This window comes from Bos indicus, chromosome 16, assembly GCF_029378745.1.
Source record: "Bos indicus isolate NIAB-ARS_2022 breed Sahiwal x Tharparkar chromosome 16, NIAB-ARS_B.indTharparkar_mat_pri_1.0, whole genome shotgun sequence".
Lineage (NCBI taxonomy): Eukaryota > Metazoa > Chordata > Mammalia > Artiodactyla > Bovidae > Bos > Bos indicus.
In genome coordinates this window covers 69,839,566-69,859,956 of record NC_091775.1, presented here as the reverse complement: position 1 = coordinate 69,859,956, position 20,391 = coordinate 69,839,566, and the positions used below count along the sequence as shown (strand labels likewise).

The following is a 20,391-nucleotide window of genomic DNA, read 5'->3' as shown; positions in this document are numbered from 1 at the left end:
CTGTCTACATATCAGGTCTGGTCTTTGACTTAGCTGGTTAAGTAACTTGATTTTGAGTTCAACCAGAAACGACCAATGCCAATTGAGAAATTATACTGAGAAGCTAAACTTTCAAAGGAACTCTGCTCACTCTCAACTCAAAAGGACTAACGGGTTTTGGCAAATCCGTTTAGGACTCAAAAATGTATAATGAAGAGAAATAGATCATTCTGCTATCGATAAAAAAAAAAAGCAGAGTCTGTTACATGCACTGATTCTTCTGCTACCTGTTCAGAATGACCCTTAAACATTACTGTAATTATACTTTTAATTCTTCTTTTTTAGCATTTCCTTTCATCAACTAAAAACTCCTATTGGCATAACAATATTTCCTTCTAGCAGGTACATCCAAGAGTCTGAATACTCAAGTAGTTTAAAAATGGACCTGATTTCATAGTAAAAAAAAGTAGTTGGGAAATACAGTTAAACAGATCCTAAAGTCTTTCAGACAAATGCTGTCTGGATTTCTTTTTTTTTTTTACATTTTTTTTTTCTCTTCACTGCTTCCCCCACCAAAAAAATCTATAAACAACATTTAAAAAATCAATAAAATACACATAAAGATGAATGGTCAGGGAACTAAGATCTCCCAAGCCCCTCAGCATGGCCAAATATAAAAGAAAAAGAATTGAAGTATGGTTGTTTTTTAAAATGGGACTTCAGTGTGATGCCCACAAGCATAGCAGTCATGGATGGTGGATTCTAAGCTGTAAGTCAAGTATACCTGATCACAACCAAAGTCCGTGCTTGTGAGACCAAGGTCCTCAAAGCAGCAAGGGGAAGATGACAGGTCACTCACAAGGTAGCCACCACCCAGAACGCACTTGAATTTGACAACTGAGCATGCCAGTGCAACAGAGTGTGTTGCCTATGTTTCTGTGGGGAGCCTGGAGCAAGAAGACAGGAGGGAAATTACCATGGTTTTTGCCACTGCCCTCCTTAGGAACTGCTTCAGGCAACTTGTGGATATCAACAAATAGGTACTAAGTACTACATGACCAACAATGGGAGAGAAGAACCCCAAGTCTGTGTTATGTCTAAAAAGCACTGAACACTCAACGCTGGTGAAAGACACAGTTGGATGCAGGTGTATTAAAACTGTCTGGTAGTCACAGGTCTTCCTAGGTAAACAACCACAGCATTGCACCTGACGATCACCCATCGGGTTAAGCCATGAGACCAAGTTCTTTTGGGCTATTAGAACAAAATACCACAGACTGGGTGGTTTACAAACAACAGAAATTTACTGCTCACAGTTCTGGTGAATGGAATTCTGAGATTAGGGTGTCATCACAATTGGGTGAGGGCCCTCTTCCAAGCTGCAGACTTCTCATTGAATCCTTACAGGGCAGAAGAGGCTAGGGAACTCTGTGGAGTTTCTTTAATAAGGGCGCTAATCTCTTTAATAAGGGCTCTACCCTCACAACCTAAGCATTTTAAAGTTCACTCCTAAAAGCATCACCTCTGGGGGTTAGGATTTCAGCATATGAATCTTAGGGGAACACAGTCAGAGCACAGCACTATATAAGTGGATTCCACTTTTAGGCCAACACACGACTAAGATGGAAGGAAAATGGAAGAGAAAGGAAGAAGTTCTGAGGAGTGAACAGGGTAACACTAACTAATTTGGGGCAACACTGTACAGAGTCCCATAAGTGGGACCATCAATCCCAGACCTAAAAGCTATATTTACATATATTTTACACCCTTAAAAAATATGTAAATACAACTTTTACATATATTGTACACCCTTGGGCTTTCCTGGTGGCTCAGACCATAAAGGATCTGCCTGCAAGGCAGGAGACCTGGGTTCGATCCCTGGGAAGATCCCCCGCAAAAGGGAATGGCTACCCACTCCTATATTCTTGCCTGGAGAATGCCCAGAGTAGCGTGGCAGACTACAGTCCATGGGGTCGCAAAGAGTCGGACACGACTGAGGGACTAACACTTTCATATTCACCTTTACACCCTCAGCCTCAACTCTGAAATACAGAAATCGGAACAGAGGAACACACTGCAAGGATAAGCACTTCTTTTGTCTTTAAAATTATTAGCAGCTTAAGAAAACATTTACAATGAGCATGACAACCTTTGAGAAAAGTTCAGCAATAACCTTCTGCTTATAAATTCAATGTAGATATATTACCACTCAATATAAAACAAGTATCCTATTTCACAACACTGATTTTTAAAAGCTCCTCTTCTGTGATTACTTGGTTTTCACTATATTAACATAAAAATCCTCATTCTCCTTACTTTGAGCCTTAGAATCCAATTTTCCCAAAAGATTTAATTACCAAATCAAAACTTCATAAACCAAGGGTCCTCATCTTCCAAAGAAATTTGCACCAAATTTCAAGAAGACCTATACAAAATGAACTTAAGCTGAAATAGGAAACCATCTCAGGAACAAAACCCCAAAGACTTTCATGGCAAATCTACTGAAATTAATATTTCTTCAACACTAATCTGAGTCTTACTATTCACAATAGTAATACTCTATAAATACTCACACTTTTAACATTCTGCAATCAGCACCTATTGTAACTGTTCAAATAAACTGGTTCACACACTGATGTCTGGCTCATGCATACACTTGTTTCCCACTGAGTTGTAATATTTCTTGTGAGCTTGACCAGGCCGTCTCTTGAAAACGAATTTCTCAGTTCTGAGGATTTTTAACATTCCTCTGCTAAATGAGGTGGGAGGCATTTGCACTCCAATGGTAGTTGCAAAATCAAACCTATCACCCCCAAATTCCAGCACACCATCTCCCATCCAAACATGAACGAACACACACACACACACACACCTGTTTATTCTGCCTATGCACTCTGGATTGAGTGGCCTAAGGAGTTCTCTTATCTGTCTGGCAACTCTTGTTTCCTTGGCTGTGAGATCTCAGATCCTTACATGAGGAAGCATAACCAAGGACATTGATGGGCATGTCTAGATACTACTATTTCTAAGCAGAAACCAAAGACAAGCACAGCAGCAGGCAACATGACACTTGTAAAGTAAGCCAAGAGAGAGGATGCAGTTGGTAATAAAGAGTTTTAGTTTACAGTTTGAGGGGGGAAACTGTAGGAAAGACTGGTTCTTAAGTTTCAATTGGTATTCTCTGCTATAGAAACCATACGGCCATGGGGAATCTGAATGCCGTGGAATTAAAGCCATCCAATGTTAGGCAATAGAACAATAAACAAATCTCCTCTCCTAAGACTGAAATATGCAGCAAAAGTCGGCAATTTGAGTAGGTTCAGGCATTTACCTAGTTCCACAGTAATAATTACTGATTTGCTTTGGATAAAAGTTATAAAACCTCAAATCAAATATATGCTTTCTTTCTACTTTTTTCACCATTTTGTTTTACTGCAAGAATAAAGGTGTATTTAAGAAACAGCGTATTGAGAAAAACAGAAGACACAAATGAGTATGTACTTACAATGACCTTCAGAAACTGGGAAAGGAAATTATAAGTGGCCCTGATTTTATTCAATTTAATAGAAAAGAAAACACAATTTGTTCTAAACATTTTGTTTTAAAATACCATCCTTGATAATTACAAAAATTAAGTGATAAGCAATGATGAAAACTGCATACTTAAATATTGATGATGATGTTATAAACTGATAGCCTTTGTAAAGAACAATCTGGCCATATGTAACAAGATCTACAAGCAATCCATGCCCTCTGACCCAGATAGCCTATTTCGGAAACTGTATTTTAAGAAAATACTCTGCAGATAAATAAATACAATTTGTTCAACAATGTTGACTGCAATGCTATTTATAACTGTTAACGTTTTAAACAATCCAAATACCAAACCATAAAAGAATAGTTAAGTCAATGATGGTATAAAAGATGAGATTATTGATGCCAACTCTTTGCTCCCTTCCTATAATGTATCCCATCCATATCCCTGTGACTTGTCTGGGAATCAGGCCAGTGTTGGTCTCCAACTCACTGGCCTGCGGCTTGGCCACGGGATATACTTTGGCCAATGAGATGTGAGCAGACAGCATTACTTGCCACCTCCATGCTCAGGAGCTCAGTCATATCCAACTCTTCAGGGTCCCATGGACTGTAGTCTGCCAGGCTCCTCTATGGAATTTCCCAGGCAAGAATACTGGAGCGGGTTGCCATGTCCGCCTCCAGGAGATGTTCCCAACCCAGGGATGGAACTCAGGTCTCTTACATCTCTTGCACTGTCAGGCAAGTTCTTTATTACTAGTGCCACCTGGGAAGCCCTTCCACCTCCATGCAGCAGCTGTAAATGAGACTGCACACCTCTCACATTATTCCTGCCCTCAGTCATGAGAACAGCATGCCCCAGATGGGGGCTGACCTTTAGCCTCGGTCCCGGATATGAAGACATGTGGAGTGGTACCAAGGCCCAGTCAAGCCACCTGGAGCCACAGCACACTGCAGCACTCACATCACATGGACAGGGAATACGTGTTGTCATAAGCCACTGAGATGCTAGAACCTCTTTTGTTACCATATCAAAAACTAATACAACAGTCATGAAAATATGGCAAGGTATAGAGTAGCTGATATAGGAAAACATATTTGAAAAATGTTTGTGAGAAAATAGAAGATGAAACTCAAAGGCATTTACCAAAGACATTTATATAAAATAAGGCAAGCCAACAAGCACCAAGAATTAACTAACTTAGAATGATGTAACAAGTTTATGATTATTTTTATCGATAAAGCAGCTACTTATATATCTTTAATTCCCTTTTAAATGCTACATTTATATCAATATAGGGCTTCCCTGGTAGCTCAGCTGGTAAAGAATCCGCCTGCAATGCAGGAGACTCTGGTTTGATTCCTGGGTAGAGAAGATCCACTGGAGAAGGGATAGGCTACCCACTCTAATATTCTTGGGCTTTCCTGGTGGCTCAGACACAAAGAGTTGGACATGACTGAGCGACTTTCACTTATATTAATATATATATATATACAGATCATAATTATAACAGAAGTAATTCTACCCAACACACTTTTTTCTGCATTAAATGATATAAAGATTAGTGAACAATTATGCTCAAAGTGAATCTAGTGTGAAAGGTTACTCGGTTTTAGAAAGTAAGAACTCCGGGTTGATCAAATTCTTTTGTCAGACTACAAGGAAGGGAATTGTTAAAAAAACAAAAAACAGACAAAAGCAAGAGTTATTTTCAGGGATGATCCACTTTCTAGTCATCAAACACTGTGCAAAAGCAAGGTCTGAAAAGACATTACTTACCAGAAAATAAGTTGTGCTACCTCTGAATTTATTTATGACCTGTTTGAAATTCCACTACATTTGTATGATTCAAGAATTGTGTTTATTAGAACAAGTACTGTTACTCACAGAAATTCATTAAACAAATTCAGTAGTAATTTTTTAAAACTGTTAATGTGGGGCTTCCCTGGTGGTCCACTGGTTAAGACTTTGCCTTGCAGTGCTAGGGGCTGGGGTTTGAATCCTGGTCAGGGAGTTAAGATCCCACATGCCTCAGGGCCAGAAACCCAAAATATATAAAACAAGCAATATTGTAACAAATTCAATAAAGACTTTCAAAAAAATTGTTAATGTGAAGATTCTCACTATATTCTTTATGAGATAGCAAGAAATATAAATGTATTTTCAACAACAAAAAAAAGGAGCTCACAGTATGTCAATTACATGTAGATATATAACATTCATTATTAAGATAGTAAAAAAGATGAAAAACATGCATATTTGCAGGGGCATTTCTATAAAACTACAAAAATATGTTTACATAAGAACAAAGGCTAAAAAATTAAATAGATTTGTAAAATACACTTTACCAATTTTTGAAAAGTATTACAGCTATACTAAGGAAAAAGATCTAATACTTATATTTACAAAATTTGTACTTGCTATGAGATACATCAGTGTCTCTCAGTTAAAAGCAATCTGAAGCACACTTCTGGTAAATACCTTTCTAATTAAGACAACCCTGGATTAGTAAAGAGAGTAAACTCAGCGTAACTTCACCATTTCTTGATAACTTGATGTCATCGATGGTTGTCCTGCATTCCCTAACTCAAAGATGACGGCAGCCAGGGCTGGAGAGGAACGTGTGTCCTTCCTAGGCACGGAATGAATCAAGGACCTGTTACTGATTGATTCCAGGTAATGTTTTCTTTTTTGCTTTTGAGAGGCAGTGATGCAGAGGGGTTACAAGTACACGTTCTGGATTCGTGCCCAGATTTGACACTGAGTCCCATCATTCACGTACTTGAATTTGCATGCTAATGGTGTTACACAGAAAACTAGTATTTACTGCGCATTTACACAGTATACTAGTATTTACTAGTGTTTAGTGTAGGATCTTGTGCCTTAGCCATTTTAAGCCCGAGGTTCCTCATCTATAAAATAAGCCAATGAGAGCACTTATTTCACAGAGTTGTTACAAGGATAGAAAAGATAATCCATTTAAAGTGCTTGACAAAGTACTTGCTCATGGTAAGTAGTACATAAATGCCAGCTAATATTAGCCTCTCTCTGCTGGTCATCCTAAGGCACCATCAAGTTTGCTTTTCACCATCACCAAAAACTATTTCTAATTTTTGTCTACATCCCCTGTTCCCTCAGTCTTGAGGCATCACTCAGGGGTTAGGTGTCCCAAGCTTAGTTGGATAACCATCTGTACCAGTCTTGTCCTCAAGGACTCATTATGTCCTCAAAACATAATGTGGACCACTAATGCAAGCCACATAGGTAATTTAAAATTTTCCAATAGTCACATTTAAAGAGCAAAACAGAAAACAAGATATTAATTTTAATAATAGACTGTATTCAACTCAGTATATCTGAAAAGTATTTCAAGAAGTAATCAAAAATTTTTTTAATTACAATGAAATACCTAACATTCTTTTTGTAGCTGTTCTTGTACTAATTCTGCAATAATCTGGTGTATACTTGAGACAACACACCACAACTCAAACTAGTCACATTTCAGTTGCCATCTGCTCACATGTGCCTAGTGGCTACCTGAATGGTTGCTGAGTCTCCTAAAGATTAAGACCTCAGAAAAACATCCCCATCTTCAAAAACATCAAGATACATTTATTAAGCAAATGGATGAAAGGAAAGAAAGAAAGAGGAAGGCAGGAAGAACAGATGTCCCTGACCTGCCATCAACTTCTGGGCCTAGGGTTGCAGTTCAGAACTTGGGCTGTGGAATGAGCTCAAATCCACTTCTTCCACTTGGTAGCCGTGATTCGTTAGCTAATAACCTCTTTTACATGTCTCAAAGATCAACTATAGATAAAAATAACTTCTCTTTCATAAGACTGTTATGAATTGAAAGGTTGTACAGGAAAAGGGGTTTCCATACAGAAAGTTCCACTTCGCAAAAGGTCAGGAATGAAAGTGGGGAAAACTGAAGGAAATAATGAGCAAATTAGCTAGAGATAATAAAAAGGCCATGGAAGAGAAAAACTGGTCATGTGATAGTCACAGCATCTGTGTTAAATGCCCAGTTACACAAAACAACTGCCCCAGTGGCAGCTATTAATAAAATAATTGCAGTGACATTTCTACAGCCCTCAACGGTTTATACCTCCTAAGCCAGACTGCTTTCTTTAGGCAGAATGATAAGGGCTGGGAGTGGGGGAAATGGCTGGCTGCCAAAATTTAGAGAATCAAGATTTTTTGGTAGTGTATATATTAATCACAGCTTCTGGCCTAAACTAGATGGATTAGTGAAGATACATGGATCTTTCTTTGAAAGATGAGGTTGCTGTAGTGCCTCAAATCCAATTGGAACATTACTCTTCTTTATGTAGTACAAATACATAAAGTTAGATGTTTACTATTCCTACAACTTTCTTTGAAAGTTGGTTTGTAAGCAAAGTCTTGATATTTTATTTTAAACTTGCTCTTGTTCTGTGCCTCTCCCCCCACCAAAATTCAACTAATAAAAAGTATAAAGTTAGCCTAGTCTGCTTACAAAGACTTTTAATGTTTATTCGTGTTAATAATCTAAGTCACTATACTCTCTAATTTAGACGTGGGGTTTCTTAAAGACAACAAACAAGCCTTCTCTATTACAGCCACCTTCTAAACTGAGATTTTCCTAGAAAGTATTTTATATAATATTCATGTCCCTTGAGATTACATGTTCCATAAAATTGACTTAAAAAAAAAAAAGTCCTTAAATAAATTCAACCTATTTTTGTTTATTGCAAGACTTCTTGGAGTCTTTAATATGCTTATATACACAGATTTCAAGCTGCTGTGAGTGAGTGATAGTCGCTCGGATGTGTTTGACTCTGTGACCCCATGGACTGTAGCCTGCCATGCTCCTTTGTCCATGGAATTCTCTAGGCAAGAATACTGGAGTGGGTTGCCATTTCCTTCTCTAGGAGCTTCTCAGCAGCTTCCTTCTCAAGCTGCTATGCTCAGCCACTATTACCATTCTGTCTCTGGGTGGGGATAGCAGTCTACAAATGAGAAAAATAATAAATGAATCAAGAGAATCAAACAACAGGAAGACAGCCTACATGGAAACAGACATCTGTACGGACCTTTACACCAAGTTTCCAGCTTGACAGGCTGTACTCTGCAATTCTCCCTTTTATCATCCCTGATACATATACAGTAATTAACCTGTCTGTGTGTGCTGTGCTCAGCCACTTCAGTCATGTCTAACGCCTTGCAATCCTATGGACTGTAGACCCACCAGGCTCCTCTGTCCATGGGATTTTCCAGGCAAGAATACTGGAGTGGGTTGCCATTTCCTCCTCCAGGAGATCTTCCCAACCCAGGGATTGAACCCATGTCTCCTGCATTGGAGGCAGATTTTTTACCACTGAGCCACCAGGGAAACCCCAATTAACCTATCAGAGTCCTCCACATGAAGGCAATTTATTACAAAAGAAGGAAGGGAGGGAAGAAGAAAGAAGCGAGGAGAAAGGACTGGAATAGGCAGAAACAGAGGAGGAAGGAAATTTCTTTTAATGATGTAGTAAGTGTAAACATCACATCATATTCACAGGCAAAGTTTAAATGCCTAAACGCATGCCTAAGGATGAAGCTACATGAAACATTCACTTGTACCAAACCCACCCCTTGGAAAATAAGCCTCATTTTCAAAACAACCAAACAGCTGCTCAGCTGAAGCACAGCACAAATCATCCTTCCCAGCCTTTATTTTTAGATGCCTCTTAAGTAAAACAATAATTTTCTAGAGAATATAATTAAAACTGGTAGGTGTCATTTCATTATTTTAGAGTTTTATTATAATTCGTTTCACATCAGTCACACTGTTTCCCCCTCATAAATCACATAATTATATAATATTCCATAACAAACTCCTTGTCTTTGAATAAAAGAACCTGTATGAATGTTTAAAAGTATACAGATTTTAAAACAGCACAATCCACCCAGAATGTTACTATAGCCAACAGGTTTAAACACAGAGAGTCTAAAAGCCCATTTTGCAAATGATAATTTGGAGACGTGTGTATGTCTTAAAAAAAAAAAAAAAAGTGTACCTCTGTCATGTAAAGCACAGTTTACAAAATGTCTAATGAAAAAGAATACGCTTAATAGATCATAGGATTTCATTGGCAGAAACGAATGCTAATTGCCTGCTGGAGTCTTTAATGAAACCTAATTGCTGGCTTGAGCTGTCACCACTGACCCTGGTAACAGACCAGTACACCCTTCATAAACCTAATACAGTATAATCCTCCTTCATTATGGTTATCATAGCTCTGCAGTGGGACACGTCTGCCGCAAAAATAAACCCTGCTGCCTCTCCTCTACAAGGACGTGTTGCTTCTCTATCCCAGAGCAAGTAGCATGGATGGCAGAAGTCACCCTTACAACAAGTGGTACCACTTCACAGCCCAGATCTACTTCCATACCTAGACTCACACAGACTCTCGGACACTGCTACTGAAAACATCAGCACAGTCCGTGATTGTGGGGGGAAAGGACTGAACAACAAGAACAAACCAAAACAATTACACTATCCCCCGTCACCATAAGGTAAATGGGGAAAGCAGAAGAAACAATGTCTAGAACTAACCATGGGTTTGACTTATGAAATCCATGTATAAATCGATCCGTGGGTTGGGAAGATCCCCTGGAGGAGAGCATGACAACCCACTATTCTTGCCTGGAGAATCCCATGGACAGAGGAGCCTGGCAAGCTGCAGTCCATAGGGTTGCAAAGAGTCAGACACAACTGACGTGACTTATCACACACATGTATAAATCAATTCAGTCTACAGTCTACATTTCTGATACTGAATCCACAAGCTATTCCTTCCTTCAATTTGCTTTGAAGTTTTTTTGGACACGCTCTTTAAAAAAAAAAATTACTTCAATTAAAAACCCTAATCTTACATCTATGACTCAACAATTCCAAGCAATTATTGAATATCTACTTTGCAGCAGCTGCCAAGAACCCAAAGATAAATAAATCTACAAAACATGTCACCAAAGAGCTCAAAACTGTGGGGAGATAGATGAACAAACAGCTATAATTTAATGTGATGCATATCAGTAAAGAATGAGGAGAAGACCAAAAGAAGACAGACCAGGTGACAAGGAACTCTTCCAAATGATAAAAAAGGAATGTCGGACAAAACATCTAAGAAGATATAGAACAGAAGAAATTAGTATGTGATCAGATGGGAAAAGGAATTCATGGAAGAGTAACAGTCGACATTAGTCAAAGCCACAATGTTTCAACCGTGAGAAATGTTTCCAGCCCAGGCTAGCAGTTAGGTTAGGTGGAAACAAGAGCTATGCATGCAGAGCCTGGAAAGCTCAGCTAAGTCTGCACTTGACCTTGGGCAGCTTTGTGTATTGTTAAAATTAAGTACATTAGACATACAAGAGAACATGGTGAACATTCATGTTCCAACCACTCAGCTTAGGGAATAAAAGAACACTACACTCTCCCCTCACCTTCACTACCACCGCGTCCCCTGTATTTGGGGTTTATTGTCTTTCTGGTATTTCTTTACCCAGTTAACCCTTGAATGTGATCTGGACTACATGGGTCCACTTATACTTGCACTGTTTTCAATAAGCAGTGCCTACAGTGCTACCTGATCTGCATTTGTTGAATCCAGGGATGTGGAACCACAGATATGGGGGCGGGGGGGAGGGTACACAAGCCTATGTTACATGAGAATTTTCAAATGTGTGAAGGGTTGGTGCCCCCGCAATACACACACTGTTCAAGGTTCAACTTCACTTTTATGACTGGTGTATGTATCTCTGAACAGTATCAAAAGGCAAACTAGATTTCAATCAAGAGAAGGAAAATTCAGACGTGTTTTTTTTGTTTGTTTTGGGGGGCTGCACCGCACAGCATGTGGGATCTTAGTTCCCGACCAAGGATGAAACCTCACCCCGCTACCCTCCATTCAGTGGAAGCGCAGAGTCTTACCCATTGGACCCCTAGGGAAGTCCCAGATGTGTTTAAAACAAGACTCTGAAGTGTAGAGGGTGGACTGGTCTCCGCACTGGCAGCAGCAGGACAGGTGACAAAGAGAGGTCGAGATAACTGTCTTTCCTGAAGGAACTGTTGTCATGGAGAGAAAAGGGGTAGCCTTAGAGGGGATCACCGGGGCAAGCAGGAGACCAGCAGCAGAAGAGAAGCAACAGTCTGGGGCAGTCTGTGCCAGGGTGGAGGAAGGGCGTGGAGAGCAGTGAGGCCAGTGGCAGCTCCTGGGCAGCTGGCAGGCTCAAGAGAGGGATGAGACAGGTTAACCAGGACACAGAGCACAGAGAGGTCAATGCCAAGATGAAGTGGCAGAGGGGAGACTTTCCTGGCGGTCCAGCAGCTAAGACGCCACGTTCCCAACACAGACAGCCCAGGGTGGGGCCCAGGTTCAGTCCCCGGGCAGGGAGCTAGAGCCCACCTGCGGCGACTAAGACCTGATAGAGCCAAATAAAGAAATAAAGTTTTTTTAAAAAGTGGCAGAGGGGCCCGGTCGAGGGGGGTGAGATCAGGAAGGCTGTCCAGGGGAGTGGTGTTTACGGTGGACCTTTGAAGATGCTTTTGACAGGTTAGGATGGCTGAGCTCTAGGATTCCTGGGACCTGTTCAGGAAACAGCTGCAGCGTGGCAGAACCCTGGGGAATAGCAGGACATAAAGCTGAAGAAATCAGAGGAACACTGGTTGCGGAGCGGGGGGGGGGGGGGGGGGGGGGGTGGCGCGCGGGTGGAGGGAGAGGGAGGGTTGTTATTCGTGGAGAACCTTAAAGGATCAAGCTCAAGTATATATAGTATGTACATGTAATTCATAACAAACTCACTTTCATGACCATGAAATCTGCCTTAATTCCTTTTGCTTGAGAACTGAAATAATGACTAAAGCCCATCTCATGATTTGGGGGATAACATCAGTGATATCAGTGCTGCTTGTTACATGGGTCTCTATGCAGAACCCAGGTGGCTCAGTGGTAAAGAATCTACCTGCCAAGCAGGAGACATGGGTTCGATCCCTGGGTTGGGAAGATCCCCTGAAGAAGGAAATGGCAACCCACTCCAGTATTCCTGTCTGGGAAATCCCATGGACAGAGGAGCCTGGCGGGCTGCACTCCACAGGGGTCGCAAAGAGCTGGACACAACTGAGCAACTAAACACCACCACCATGCAGAGCAGGATATCTTGGTTAAGGACAGGTTGGTATCCACTATGACAGTGTCACGGAGGGTTTCTCTCTTCCATTTTAAAGACTAGCAACTCAGAGGTTGAATAATGAGTGATTTACCTTTTCCTCATTAATATAAGGCACTAAAGAAAATAATGCACAGAAATGAAATTAAACATATTCTAATCAATAGTACCTCTAAACTTGTGAAAACAATTTTGTTTTATGCCTTAAGCCCCAGATGTTCCTGCTTACTCATTTTTGTGTGATATTTACACTCGCTTGATCTGCAAGGTTTCCTAGGTTTGAAAAACTGAGAAAGAAAATAACTACATGTTTGAAAGTAACCAAGCAAAACAAAACAATAACAAGAGCCAGAGTCTCGGGAGCTCGAGAAAACAGCTCAGGGATGTGATTCGCCTCCTCAAATGAACAAATAAGATGTGTATCATAAACAGGACTGATATCTGTTTAACTTTGAAAATCACATGCAGTCATCAACATGATATAATCTTCCCAGCGTGCCATACCTCCTATTAAAGAATAAACAATAAATTCCACACCAAACTGGGCTCTAAACCTCCAGGTCAGCATTTCAGAAATGCAATTATTCATGGATTATTTAAACACTTCTTTATAAAAAGTCAGCTCCACTTCATTCTCTGCATAACAGCAATAATAATAGTACCTACTTTACAGGGTTGTTGAAAGACATAATAGAAAGTGCTAAGAACACTGGGATAGAGTCAGCACCAGTAAAGGTAAGCTGTGGCTCTTTCTAGCCAACCTCCATACAGGGCAGAGATTCTGAACCAAATAAAATGTAAGTCCTGCCGGGAGAAGCTTATAACTTAGTAGAGGAGACAGGGAGGTAAACATAAATAATATGGTGAGACAGAAATTACCGATAGAGCTAATTGCAAAGTGTTCTGGAACTATAAAGAAAGGAATGCCTCACTGGCGGTGGGAAGGAGTGTCAGGGCAGGGAAAGCTTTAGCTGAAGGTTCGGGGGCTAAGCAGGCAGCCAAGGGGAACAGGTCAGTCTGGGTCGGAATGTAAGGAATAAAGGAGAAGGGATTACACATCACCCTTAGGGTCTTAGGGCCCTCGCATATAGAGACAAGAAGAACCGCAGATGGGAATGCAAAGGTAGTCAGGGTAAGGAAGCCTTATCATACAGGTACTAAGAAGCACAGTGAGAATTTAAATACTATAAAAGGTTTGCGTTTTAAAAAGCTCTTTAAGAGAACAGACGAAGAGAATGTGAAAGACAGCCTTTGAAGCTCTTGAACAATCCCAAGAGGCAGTGGTGTTGGAGGGAAAGGAACAAATCAAGGATACTTTAGAGACACAAACTCAAAGGATCTAAGGACTAATTGGGTTTGTTACGGGGGTTTGAGGGGCGGGGGCGGGGGCGCTGGGTGCTTACAAAGAGTGACATGTTGAAGAGAACTCCAAGTGCCTGGCTTCAGCAGCTAACTCAATTCATGTCAGTAAGACAGGAAATACAGAGGCAGCAGCTTTTGTGGCAAGAAACTAATGAGTTCAATTTGAGACAGGTAGGATTGGGCACGTATAGCGGATAAGAAGACGGACAGAAGTACCAGATAAACCAAACTGTGAGAGGGTAGCATGCAAATCCATTAAAATAGAAGCATCTAATTTATGCTCTCCATGGGCCTAGCCAGGAATAAGTTACCATTAAATGACTCCCAGCCTCTCCAGAGCTCCAAAACCACCAGAACCAGAATCGTTCAAACCACTGCAGTGAAAAACGCAAGGCTGACGGGGGGATGGACCAAAATGGCTCAGCCATTCTCAAAATGCTGGGCCAAGGCCCAGGAGTATTAGCATCACCTGGGAGCGTCTTACGAATGCGAGTTCTCAGTGCCCACCCCAGACCTACAGAATCAGAAGCTGGGGTGGGCATGGGGGATAATACCAGCAAACAGTGTTTAATGCGCCCCCCAGGTGATTCTGAGGCTCACTACCGCCTTAGCTAATGTCCCAATTACCTGAAGGGAATGGAGTGTGAAAGAAAGAACTCCTGGGAGACAGATTCCCAAAGACCTGAGGAAATGAAGTGTTGGGAAAAGATACACTTTGCACAAAGACAAGCATCAGAAACTTTTGCTAGTTTTCAACAATGAAGCCAAAGGAGATCAAGTCAGCAGCCCTCACAGTAAAGCTCCCCCCGATTTAGGAATATCGGTCAGTACTAAAATCTCAAACATCACAAATGTGAAGAGGATGCTCAGCTTCACAGAGGATGTCATGCCACGCTTTTCCTCCTTTTCTCACCAGACACCTCCCGTTGACCAGCATCAAGCACGGATGGGATGGCCACCTAGGGTTTACAGGACCTCTGGAAAGGCAACAGACTTCTGGGTCAAGCTAACTGACCAGGCTCAGGATGAAATCCTTGAGCTGGGCCTAATGCAGTCCCCTCAGGAACTAAGCCAAATCAGCCTCGTATCAGATTTTACATACAAGCTTGATCCAAACCTGGCCACGATGTGTTTTGTTTTGTTTTTTTTCCAGTAGCAAGGACCATAAAACAAGTCCAACAAAAGCTTGAGTGGAGAGTGAAACAAAACCAAGCCAAGGCATATGGAACCAACAGGAAAAAGGGAAAGGAAATGGAAACAATGTTCATATGCCATTTATACTCCAACTGGGACACGTAACCACTCCTATCCCACAAAAAGGTACTTAGTCACTTACCTTTCACCTCAGCTACTCTAAATCCTCATCCACAAGAACTGCATCATATCCTCTCATTCAAAATTATAAATAATTCAGAGATTATTTATTTTCATAATCAGCATGCATGCAATACACAGCAAAGGCAATGGCTGGTCGTAGCAATGCGATTTCCTCTCCCTATCCACTGCAAAAACCACCGCCTGATCTGCATTTTCCTAAACTTTCTCCCTCTACTCTTCAAAAGGGTCTTCTTTCACCTGGGACCTGTTTGCAATCCTGTATCATGTAGGATCCTCAATCAATTTTTGGCTCTAACAATCCGTTCAGCTTCTGGAACAGTTACTACACACCTGTCCTCCTGACGTTTTAGGAGTTGTTCCTTTCTTCTAACATCCCCTCCTGCTGGGAGGCTGACATGAAGATCAGTGAGTTAATGTTTGCCAAATACTTCAGGCTTCTCGGATGAAAGGCAACATTAAAGTTCAAGCGACCTGAAGCTGGCAGGACCTGAGAGGCGTGTTGCAATTGACTCCTTAGACCTGAGCTTCAAAGAAGGAGAGCAAGGCTGCAGAGACTCATTTGTGCCGATCGGCTACCTTTTGCATTCTTGCTAAAGGCAGGCGGATTTATTCTAACATCATTTAATTCACTGGATTTCAACATTAGAAATGCAAGGATCCTTGTATTAGCACTAGACTCTCATTATAGGAAGCAGTATATGGGGGAAAGGATCCCTTTTTCTGCCCTTGTCTACATGGCTTTCCCTCCCTAAACTAACCTACTGCCTGGTCCAGCTCACACCCTCCTTCTACATGAGGGGCTAGCAGCTGCCAGCCAACATGTTTGCTTTGAGCCAACAGACCAAAAAAAAAAAAAAAGGTCAAAGACAAAGCCTTATGTGTATGTTGGCACACATGTGCATTCAGGCTGCTGCGGAAAAAGTGGCACACAAAGAGCACATTCATGGCCACATATAACTCCTGGAACATATAAATAGCCATCCTTGACCCAACACCTACTCAGTGTGAGGGAGGCCCTGCTAGCAGAGGGGCACAGGGCATTACGCAGAACTCCCCACAAGTATCCTGGCACGTTAACAACCACTGCCCCCACCTTAGAGATGAAGGAATGGAAACTCAGAAGGGCTGCAAAGTTCAGTCAACATCACAGCTAAAAGACGGCAGAGCTGGGACACAAACTGAGCTTATCTCGAACTCCCAACCCTGGATCTCTGGCTCCAGCACACCAACAGGCCAGAAAAGCTGCTGAATTTGCTACACACACCCCTTGAACCATTCAATAAGCCCTCCCCGGGGCTCAGACGGGGGAGGGGGGGAGGGTAAATTAAATCAGTAAGGGGAGACCACAGAGTCTTATTTTAGACATCAATTTTAACCTCTTCTCCACCAAAACGTGCTTGTTTTCCCTCATTCTTTTTCAAGCAGCACAAGCAGCAATAATTGAATTGGCTAAAGATTTCATCTTATCTCTTTCCCCTGCCTTATCTCTAACAAGACACACTCACTGAGGCTTAGAATGAGTTCAAAAAATGCACAGCATTTCGTGACTGAAGAAGTCCGAATGCAGGATTGCAGGTGACAAAGGATAAGAATACGGAACCCAGGTGGGGACAAGGTGCAATCCAAGGGTATATGTTCACATCCCTGAAGCCCAAACAGAAACCCGTAATAAGGAGGGAAGGCACTGGGGCGGGGGGAAGTTCTCATAGTTGTCAACTTCTGGCTCATCTACTCAGGAAAAGAATTCTCCCAAACATCCTAATTTTTCTCTGATTTTTTTTAAGATTCCTCCACATGAAAATAGTCTAAATGCTCTCGCCATTACAGCTATCTGTTCCACGTGGTCCACACACACCTGAATATCTAAAGTGTTAATAATAACAACTATATGTTTAAGCCAATGATGGAGGCTGGACCGGTACCTGGGAATAGCAAGAGTTTCTCTTCAGCCATTTTCCTGAAGGTATAGGACCTTCAGGAAAGCCATTGTCCAGGGGCTGTTCTTGAGATAAAGAAAGGTGTGTTTTTGTTTTTTTCTTTTTTTTTGGTGGGGGGGGGGGGCGGTTGGGGGAGGTTGAGGCAACTTCCTACCCAGCACTGTAGGAAAGCAGTGTGCTCTTTTCACTCACATGTACTGGTCTGAGGTCACCAAGAGCTGGACTTCGCCACCTCGGCCAGGACGCAGCCACTATGCATAATACTACACCGCCACTTCAGCCCAGTGAAGAGGCCCCTTGAGCGGCAAACCAGGCACAGGAGGCTCCTGCGCTATAAAAAGCTTTCTAGGCAGGATCTGCTGAATCCTGGACCAGGAGGCGACGACAATCTGCTAGAAGGCGTTCAGCTTTTCGTAAAGTTTCAGAGGAAGGAAAAGTCATTCCTCCAACTGTGCTGATGCCGCGATGACGTGGGAAAGTGGAGAATACTACAACAAACACAATGACACACACACGAACTCACTCTGCACAGCACAGACGCCCAGATTAGGCAAAAGGGCATCTGTGCTCTCCAGCTTCCACTCGTTAAGGCTATCATTCCCAAAGCACATGCTTTTAACGCCATCACCAAAAGATAACGCAACTTCAATACAAGGTTCTGTAAGCTGCGGTATTATCACCTATTGCTGTCAGGTGGCCCTTTAAAAGGGAATCAGTACCATTCTGATGAAACCAGGCACGAGAATGAGCCAATTAGTGTCAATGAAAATGGAGATGGTCCCCCACCCATTGCTTGTTGCAGAACCAGCATCAGGCATCCAAAGAGAGGGATGTGTGCGCCGCTGGAAGCTACTTGATTCCTTAGTGCTTCCAGTTTAATATCTGATGTTAAAAAAAAAAAAAAAAAAAAGCTGTCCTGACTACACTGAACCAACCAAGCCATAAATCCCCCTTCAGTGCCCAGCTCTCTACTAGGTATGATCTCCTTGCACCCATATTTTGGATGACTCTTACTTTGCACAAGTTCTTTCCTCCCCCCTGCAAAGTACTTTCCTAATTGGTCCTCTAGGTGAGCAACACCTTAACTCTCCAGTCTCAGCGCACACCTGGCCCCCTCACCTCTGGACCTAGCCTTCCCAGGCCCTCTCAGGACACTCTACTTCCAGATCAGCCAGTGTGTTTCCTCCGCAGGCTGCAGTTACATCCTGTTTTAGCATCTTTGTATCCCCAGTTCCTAGCCCAGGGGAGAAACTGCCATACTAGGTTTGTTGAATGAATGGGCCAACGAACTAACCTATTTGAAGAAAGTCACACGTTGGTGGAAACCCTGTAACCCATCAACAGCCGGTCTGGAAATTCCTCAGCTTCACAAAGACCCAGCAACAGCAAGCCCCTGGACGGACTGAAGGCGAAAGCCCACAATCGGCCTTAAGCTGTAGGGAGGGGTGGGATAGGGGTGACGGGACCTGGAGGAAGTGGGAAGGAAAGGGGGGTCGGGGCAGCGCTCCGTCACTGCTCCTCAAAAAGGTGAAAAACCCCTTCCGAGCGTTGAAACCCCAGAAGTAGGGGTCATGCCAGGAGAAAGGGGAGACGGTGTCTGAATACCACCCTTGGAACTTTTTAATACTCAGAACTTGGGGCGTTCGAGGTGGAGACCTGCTCTGAAATTAGGGGGCCACAGGGTCTCCCTGTGAGTCGGCCGACCACCCAAGTAGGGGCCAAGAACCCCAGGAGTTTGGTGGCAAGGCTGTGGCCTAGTGGAAGGGCATGGAAATTTCTCCCTCTCAAGATCCTGTCTCCTGGGTAGTGGGGGGGACGGGGGCGGGGAGGTGTGGAACAGAGGAGGGTCGCGGCGGGGGACCCTCTCCAGCTTGAGAGGCAGCGACGTCTTTGGCTTTCCTCCTCCGGCCCCTGCCGTCTGGGTATCTCAGCTGCCCTCACTAGGCCCTCTGTGGTTCCCCAAAAGAAAACGGCAGTGGGGAGGAGGGGGCGAGAGTGTGAGTTTCACCGTCACTCTGCAGACAGCGCACACCTTCCATCGTAACTCCGAGCCGTGCGCATTAGCTGGCGGCTCCCACCGCCACTTAACAAGTCCAGCTGCCCGGCCCCTCGCGCTCCCGCTGCCCTGCCAGGCGTCCCGGGCCGCCGATCCCAAGTCAGCGTGGCCAGCGTTTGCCCAAGTCATCGGCAAGGCGCCCGGAGCGCCCAGGGCGGCCCCCAACCTGGGGCCCGACTCCCCGCCCCAGACGCCGCTTACCTGCTTACATGGCCCCGTCGGAACCCCGGAGTCCCGCGCCGAAAGGCTGCCCTCCGCGGGCGGCGGAGCCCCAAGTCCCCCCAAGGAATTGATTCCAGTGGCTGGCGGAGGAGGGGCGGAGGGAAGGAGCCGGAGGAGGCGAAAGGGGAGGGAGGTTTCCGCCGCGATCCCGGCGCGAGAGTTGGCGCGGGGGCGCCCGGAGAAGGGGGAAAAGGAGAACCACCCCGGCGCGGGGCTGTCCCGCCAGAGAGGGGGCCGGGACGGGGAGGCTGGCCGAGGTGGTAGGGGACGCGCCGCCAGGGGCCACGGAGTGGCGGCTGCTCGCCGAGGACCGGCGTCCGGAGGGCAGGCGGCGGAGCGAGGACGAGCGCGGCAGCCTGCCCCCGGACTGCGCCCGCCGCGCCCTCCCCGGGGAGAGAAAAGTTGGGACGAACTTTCAGGGGCCGGGAGAGCCAGAGCGGCAGGAAATGCGAGCGGCCGCGAGAGGAGGGAGGAAGGGGCCTGGCGAGTGGGAGGGGACGGAGCAGGCGCCGGCGGCCGCGGCTCCCCCACCCCCGGGCCCGGCTCGGCGGCGCGGGGGGAGCGCGGGGCGCGCGCCGGGGGCGGGGAGGAATGCGGCGGGGCGGGCGGGCGCGCGCGCGGGGGCTCGGGGGGGCGGCGCGGGAAGGGGAGCCCCGGCTCCCGAGCCCCGGGCGCGCGTCCTTGGGGACGTCACAGCGCTGGAATCCGAGGAATGCCGAGCTGCCGGAGCTCCTTCTGCAGGCCAGGGAGAAGTCGCGCACTTTTATAAA

At 44.2% G+C, this 20,391-nt stretch overlaps 1 protein-coding gene across 1 annotated transcript in view; it reads right to left on the bottom strand.

The window, feature by feature from the left end:
* PTPN14 (protein tyrosine phosphatase non-receptor type 14) overlaps positions 1 to 20,160 on the bottom strand; it is a 190,219-nt gene extending 170,059 nt beyond the window's left edge. The window contains exon 1 of the mRNA XM_019976219.2: positions 19,601 to 20,160. The gene's annotated coding sequence lies outside the window, so the exon portion shown is untranslated. The remainder of the gene's footprint in view (positions 1 to 19,600) is intronic.
* Positions 20,161 to 20,391: the final 231 nt, after the last annotated feature.